Source organism: Antechinus flavipes, chromosome 4 (assembly GCF_016432865.1).
Source record: "Antechinus flavipes isolate AdamAnt ecotype Samford, QLD, Australia chromosome 4, AdamAnt_v2, whole genome shotgun sequence".
Lineage (NCBI taxonomy): Eukaryota > Metazoa > Chordata > Mammalia > Dasyuromorphia > Dasyuridae > Antechinus > Antechinus flavipes.
In genome coordinates, this window is record NC_067401.1 from 167201259 (window position 1) to 167209112 (window position 7854).

Consider the following 7854-nt stretch of genomic DNA (forward strand, 5'->3'; position numbering starts at 1 on the left):
CTCCTCTCCAATGCAGCTGAACTCTCTTCTGCGACCAGCCAGCCAAGTGGAATATATTCTCTCTTGCCTTGCCTCGGAGAGAGGGCTTCTGGTGTAATTCCGCTGAAATCTGACCGAGAGCCTCTGTCTGTTTCTTTTATACAAGAGGGATGAATTGTGGGATACGAGAGAGAGGGATTATGGGTTTTCTCCCATAGTGCTCTCTGGCCCAAAGAGCTTTAAGGGAGGTGTGAATTCCCAAAGGTACAAAGTTTACTTTGTGAAGCTGGCATACTTGTGAACTCCAATGAGTAAAGGTGCAAACACAAGCATTGTACTAATTAGTTCTACTAGTACCTTGTTTCAGGTTCTGCCCAAAACATCTTCTTGTAAGATTAGATCAACTCTAATGAGTTAGCAGTTTGTAAGGATTCCAACATACCCCCTCCAATATTTGCTGCTTTCTCCTTATATCATTTTAGCCACTCTGACAGTTATAAGAAAATATCTCAAAGTTGTTTTAATTTGCATTTCTCTAATCAATAGTGATGTAGATCATTTTTAATGACTATATTTAGTTTTGATTTCTTCATTTAAAAGTTGACTATTCATATTTTTTGATCATTTGTCAATGGGGGAATGATTTGTCTCATTATTAATTGGACAAAGTTATTTATATGTTTGAGATGTAAGATATACTGAAAAACTGTAAAAATTTTCTTCTAATTTTTGTTTTCCTTTTAATCTATTTGTACAAAACCTTTTTAATTTAATGTAATGAAAACTAGCCATTGTACATCTCACAATCTAGTCAATAAATCTCGAGGGAGCTTATGATAGTATTGCCTAGTAGGATAAGTAGATGCTCATTTGCATAGTATTGCCTCCATCAAATGTGATGGGAAAAGATTGCAGAAGGAAGCATATTGTTGCCAGGTCACTGTGCTCCCTTTCCTTCATTAGCTATTTGCTCTATCTGCCAGAGGATTGGGGCAAAAATGCTGGTTCAATGAAAACAAAATCACATATGTTTCTGGCACATTGTTTGGTAGAAGTCTGTCACTCTGAGTTACACCACTTGCCCTTCTGTTTCTCAGTTTTTTTCAACTATATACACATGAATGAGACCATTTAATAATATAGCAGGGGAATATGATAAATTATTACCAAATTCTAAAGAAGTCCTTTAATTTGAGAAAATTGGCAATTTTCTCTAGCTGATCTGATACTTTTATTAGTCTTCTCTACTATCTTCCCAGTGTCTTTCTAAAGTTCTAAAGTTTAGTTTCTAAAGTTGTCTAGGTATATATAACTATTACCTCCATCAGCCTTTGAAAAAATGTCCCTGAGATGCCTTGAGTCATGTACTCAAACTGGTAAAGTTCAGTTGAGTAAATAAGAGAATTTTTTTTCCCTTGTCTTCCTTGATCTTCAGAATTTGAATTCTTAATTCAAATTCAGCTGTCATCCAAAACCAGAAATGCAAGCATGATGGAATCAACCCCATGGAAAAGACCTATGGAAAAGATGGGTCTCATAACAGCAGTACTAAAGAAAGAGCATGAAGTGTTTGTCAAGGTGAATTATATGGACAAGATTCACATTAGAAACTATGAGATACTTCACCCCATCTCCAGAAGATTATGGGAAATAGCTCAAGCTCTTGCTCTGTGAATACTGCCTGAAGTACATGAAGCTTGAGCTACTATTTCCATTTGGGGCAATGCCATGGAGGCAAGGAAATCTACTGAAAGAATAATGTCTTGATGGATGAAATGGATGGCAAAGACTATAAGATTTAATTCTAGAACCTCTGCCTATTTATTAAGTTTTTCCTGGACCAAAACCTTGTACTTTGATGTGGAACTTCTTTTGCATTTTGACCAAGGTGGACAGACAGGGGAACTATACAGTGAACTACTTCTCTAAGAAGAAGAAGATGAGAATAATGTGGCCTGTATGCCGATTCTCCCCATCCCCATTGGTACTGAGGCTATAGCAAATTTCTCATTGACTTCAGTCATATGAATTGTAGAAAGTGGAGAACATAGTGCTTTCTCCAGAGAAGCCTCTGTAAGATCTTGTCCAAATAAGCTATTATAGTCACTGCTCTTAGGTACTACTGGAGATCCTTAAGGACTTCTGGAGAACATTATCCATCAAAGACTTTAGCTAGATGACTTGCAGTATCACATAAAATGTATCATCTACACTCTGCAGTCACTCAATATGGTGAAGTACTGGAAAAGGTAGCATATCATTTATTTCACTTCTAAGTTAGTAAAAGAATAAATGGTATAATAAGTCACTTATAATGGTGAACTCCATTTGTCTCAAGTGGGTACCATCCTAGCATTAATAAGTAAAACTGTCCAAAAAGCAAGCAATGCTCAAGCCAATTGACTTTTTCCCTCCCTTCCTCCACTGTTCTGCATCCTTATCCAAAAGTAGTCTTAGGTCTGTAACGATGCCTCTTTTCTCAATTTGTAAATATGTACAGACTTGTCTACTTTCCTACGAGCCTCAAAAAATTTTTTTAAATAAAGAAACTTTAGTTTGTTAGTGTAAAAAAAAAAAAAAAAAAAAAAAAAAAAAAAAAACCTCTCAATCTGAATACTCCAATTCAAAACCAAGAACCACTAGCTACCTTGCAGAAAGTCTAGGTCATCTTGAACCTGAGGTATATTCACTTCTTTTATGTTATTCAGCATATTCAGTAGTTTACTCATACTTGTATCCATTATTTTTGATACTACTTTTAAAAGTAGTTTATATGGTCTGCTAGACTCTATAGGTTGTTCCTTGGGTACATCTCACATCTCACTCTTGCAATGTAAATATATGTCTTTTTCTGAGCTTTTGCCTCAGTCAGTCCTTCTATTCTTCTGGTAGTAAGGAATGACCCAAATCAAGTACTTCAGTGTTGGAATCTTTATAAATTGTTAAGTCATTAGAGTTGATAGAGACAATAATTATCTAATTTAGCATGGTTCAGTATCCTTGATCTGATCTTACAAGGAGATGTTTTGGGCCAGAATCTGAAACAAGGTACTAAGTAGAACTAATTGATACAATGCTTGTGTTCACACTTTTACTCATTGGAGATCACACATTTGGGAGATTTCAGGGTTTAGTATGAGATATCCGAATTTACACCTCCCTTGAAGCTCTTAGGGCCAGAGAGCACACTGGGAGATATCTCATAATCCTACTCTCTCATATATAAGAAACAGACAGAGGCTCTCAAAGAGAGTTCAGCTGAATTAGATTGAGAGGGGAGCGTCAAGTGAATTCAGCCAGAAGCCCTCTCTCGGAAGTTAGTTACTTCCGAACATTGACTGCCCCATCAGAGAGGAGCACTCTGGGAAGAAGCCCACAAGCCCTCTCTCCGAAGCAAGAGAGATTCATTCCATTTTCCACTTGCCTGGCTGGAGGCTGAAGAAAGCAGAGGCAGAAGCAAAGGACAAAGCTGCAAGATCTCTTAGAACCAAGCAGAGAGATAGGCCTCAACTAACCAGGATATTTTGGAAGGAGAAAATAAACATTTGCATTTTTATCAGCTGGCTGCATTTTGGGTGATTATTACTTTTAAATGAAAAACCAAGGCGGCCTCCAGAAAACCTCCCTGAGAAACAAACTCACTCCCAGAAAGAACCATTCTTATATATATTTTAAAGAACAAGAATACCACACTTCAGAACTCTTCCCTGAGTTTGAAAGCCACAATTTGTGTCTGTTCTCCTGATAACTTCAGCACAGAATACATGGATGGTCAAGGAGCATTTGGGTGACAGTACTGGGTGACATATTATTGCTTGTAGCATTCTGATAATATTTTAGTAGAATTTAATTGGTTCCATTCAGTCTTGACACTTCAGTGAAATTAGAAGTCTAAATATACCAAAGCTATATTGTCTACTTTTCTATTGACACCAAAAAACTTATTTAAGTAACTTCAGACTTATCTTGATAAATCCCAAATAAGGATAGTCTTTATCACTCAGTCCATCAACTCTTAGTCTATTTGTGGGCTTTAAAGGAACTTTCCTCAAATATCTAATTACTGATAAGTTATAGTAATTTGAAATGCACTATCTAAGACATCCCATATTCTTTCTTAACAATTGTCTCTTCATGAAATCCTATGAGTCCAGGCAGAATAAACCTATAAAGGATTAGAAAATAAAGTCAATATCACTGTTACTGGGGTCTAGGCTGATTTCCTTCCATGGCCCCACTTCTTTCTTCTGATGCTGGCACAAGAAATGTCATCTTCTATATAATCAATACTTCCTCCTTTTCTCTAGTATATGGAGAAATAAAGAGGCAGGGGGTGGGAGGGAGGAAGAGAGAGATTTGATCCACAATTGTAGCAAAAAAATTTTTTTTTATGATTATCTTTATGAAGTCTTTTTTGTTCAGGCCCTTTACTATTCTAAAGAGAACATTTTTTGTCTGTTCTTTATCTCTCAGCCAATTCTCTGTGGGCTTCTGCCTTTCACTCTGCATCTGCAGTATGGTTCTCTTACATGGTTCCCACTTAAGATAGTCCTGAACTTGAGCCATTATTTGCAGAGGTATTGTGATTTTCCATGTTTTTACTTCTTCTTGGATAACTACAATGGTGACAGATCCATTTATGCATATAAAGCTCAGGCTTTTGTATCTTTATTGAAGTCTTATTTTATCTACTTTATCAGGTTCTACTACACCTCTCTATATTAGTCTCTGCAATTAAATATTCATTCTGACTATAAACACTAAAAAGTAGAATTGATACATAAAGTATGTGATTTTGAGGTAATCTCCCCCATGTTACACAGTTGGTTTTACAAATGGGTCTGTCATAAGATTCTAAACTTTATTGCATTAAGGGCCTTCACAAAGCCAAGAGCAGTCCCTCTAAGAATCTCCATCTATTCTTTTCTGACTCTGTTGACTTCCAGTACTATAATATATACAAGATTTAGCTAATCTAAGTCTCCCAATATTGTTTTCCAGAGAGATAGAATTCCTGTCCTGGAAGTGTCACTATTTTGGTTCTGCAGTATCTTTCTCTAGCACAGGAGGACTGGCCTCTCAACTTTATATGTAAGAGAAATGTCTTTTTCAGACTTGGAAGTGACCAGGAGTATGCTAGTGAATGTTTAATAAATGTCTTGAGGTGAGAGTGCAGAATGTGCAAACAAAATTTAAATTAAATCTGATTATTAACATTTCTATCATTATCTTCTTAGGTTTAGATAATTAAGAAAACAATAAAGCAAGCACTAATTTGCAGTATTTGCCAACGTCTTCAATGTAAATGCTCATGCCAAAAAATTTAGATAAGTTCTTGACTATATAACAGTACATTCCTAGATATAATTTTCATTTTTTTGTGGGAACATCTCAAACATGTTTGAATTATTGAGCACATCATTCAGAATGCTTCTTTTATGTTATTATTATTCTACAATTTTAAAAATCTTTAGTGTTTCTTTGCAATATTTTACAATAACATAGCAATCTTATATAAAGAATATAATATAATAAATATAAAACATGAATAATATATTATATAAATATAATCTATAATGAATATAATAGTATGTAAATAATACGATGCGTAATTAACATTATGCATAATATCTAATTATTGATAATGATATCTAAATATCATATAAATAATATTATAATAGTCATAATCTGAGCTTACTCCTAATATTAGTAGGCTTCTATGACTTTCAATAACTACAACACAACAATAAATTTCAATCATTTCAGTACCTATTTTTAAAAGAGATTTTTCCATGTTTAAGAAATTTAACGAGAATGGTAATGTTAGCAAGCTATAAATATGCAAGGTTGTACCAAAAATAGTACTTATGTGGCATATGACAAGGGCATACACAATTAATCATGTTACATAAACAATAAATAAGTATGCAAATCTATATCAAGGCAACAGGAATAAACTCAAAACCATTAAAATCAGTATGAACTTTTTCATATACCTACATATTGAGCCAAAACCTGCTTCTAGGCATATGATACATCAACTAAAAGTATCAATTGCACATTTTGCATAACAATGTTATCATGATAGCCACAGTTAGATAGTGAGAGAAGGGGTTGTCTGGGTGAAGCTTTGAGACTAGTCTTTCAATAATGGAAAATCAAATTAGAAATAAATAGAACTTTCCTAAAATAAACCTCATCAAAATTACAATAGAGAACCAGGAAGTATAATTTTTTAAAATCCTGAAAACCAAGGAAATTGAAAAAATACATTCAAAAATATTAGCGATAAAACAAAAGAGAGTATAAAAAGACAGAATCCAAGCAGGATTTTGTACAAACACACACACACAAACACACACAATAACAAATAGATCAAATGATATTTAAATTTAAACTAAAGCATAAAAGCATGAGGAAGATGAATAAAAGAAGATTCTAGCCAACAACAACAAACCCTGAGCCAGGGAACAGCTCAAACCATCCCATACACAATAGAAGATTAAAATGACCTTCAAAAAAATAACAAAAATGGAAATTCCAATAATGGCTGAGGGAAAAAAAAAAACTTTCATACTCAATTCTCATAGACAGAGTTCTCACATGTAAAGTTGAATATTCATAGTAACACATATACCCCTTCCTTGGTCTTGGTTCACTTATACCTAAAATGTTTTACCAGCTCTAGGGATTAATTTATATTCATGTTATTCACCTCTCTCTGCTTATAAACTCTCCTATTTATGATACTTAGGTTGGCTTAAGGGTACTATCTCAAAATATCTCTATTGCATTATGATTTCTAAGTGGAGACACTATTTGCTTCTCCTATCCCAGTGCCTCAGGCTGAAGCTGGTATGTTTCTCTATATATCCAGTCTAAGTCTCCCCCGCCTCCCTCCCCCCTCCTCCTCCTCCTTCCTTCCCCCCCCCCCCCAATCTCTCAATCTTTACTTTCCATCATTAATCACATAACAATGATTCACATGAATGTAACATCCTCTTCTGTGCATGTGGGATGGGCAGTTCTTTGAAGGATGCTGTGGGCTGCATATGTCTAAGTGATTCCTGATTGGTTGAAAAGTTTCTAACCATTAACTAAGCAGATTTGTGTAAATGAGAAGACGTGCTTTGGAGGAGGAGGTTGAGAAAGCTGGACTCCTGGACTCCACATCATCAGGTACTTCTCGAAGTTGAGTCAACAAATACATATGCTTTCAGGACTGGGTCTTCATTATCTAGTCCCTATATATATATATATATATATATATATATATACATATATATATACACACACACACATATATATATATATATACACATACACACATACACTGATACAGAGATGTGTGTGTATGTGTGTAGAAATATATAAATCTGTATGTGATATGTTAAGTGTCTGTATTTGTTATTGTTGTTCAAACATTTTAGCTGTATCTGATTTAGCTGATCTAACTCTTTGTTAACCCCATTTGGAGTTTTTGGCAAAGATACTTGAGTGATTTGCCATTTCCTTCTCCGGCTCATTTTGCAGATGAGGAAACTGAGGTACACAAGGTTAAGTGCCATGTCCAGAGTCACATAGCTAGAAAGTGTCTGAAGACAGGTTTGAATTCAGGATGATGAGTCTTCCTGACTTCAGAAGGTCCGGTATCACTGTGCCACCTAGTTGCTCCTGTGTATGTATACACCTGTGTATATACATATATGTGTTTATATATAATATATATGTTAATATATATTATATAAACATAAATATATAAAAACATATACATATATACACAAATGTATATATATATATATCACATCAAAGAAAGAAAAATGAATAATTGGAGAGGCATGAATAATTTGGCTAGAAAGCAATCAGTTTCAGCAG

General features: G+C 34.7%; 1 pseudogene; it reads left to right on the forward strand.

Moving 5' to 3' along the window:
* Positions 1-1318: 1318 nt before the first annotated feature.
* LOC127561384 (histone acetyltransferase KAT8-like) lies at positions 1319-2271 on the forward strand (annotated as a pseudogene).
* Positions 2272-7854: the final 5583 nt, after the last annotated feature.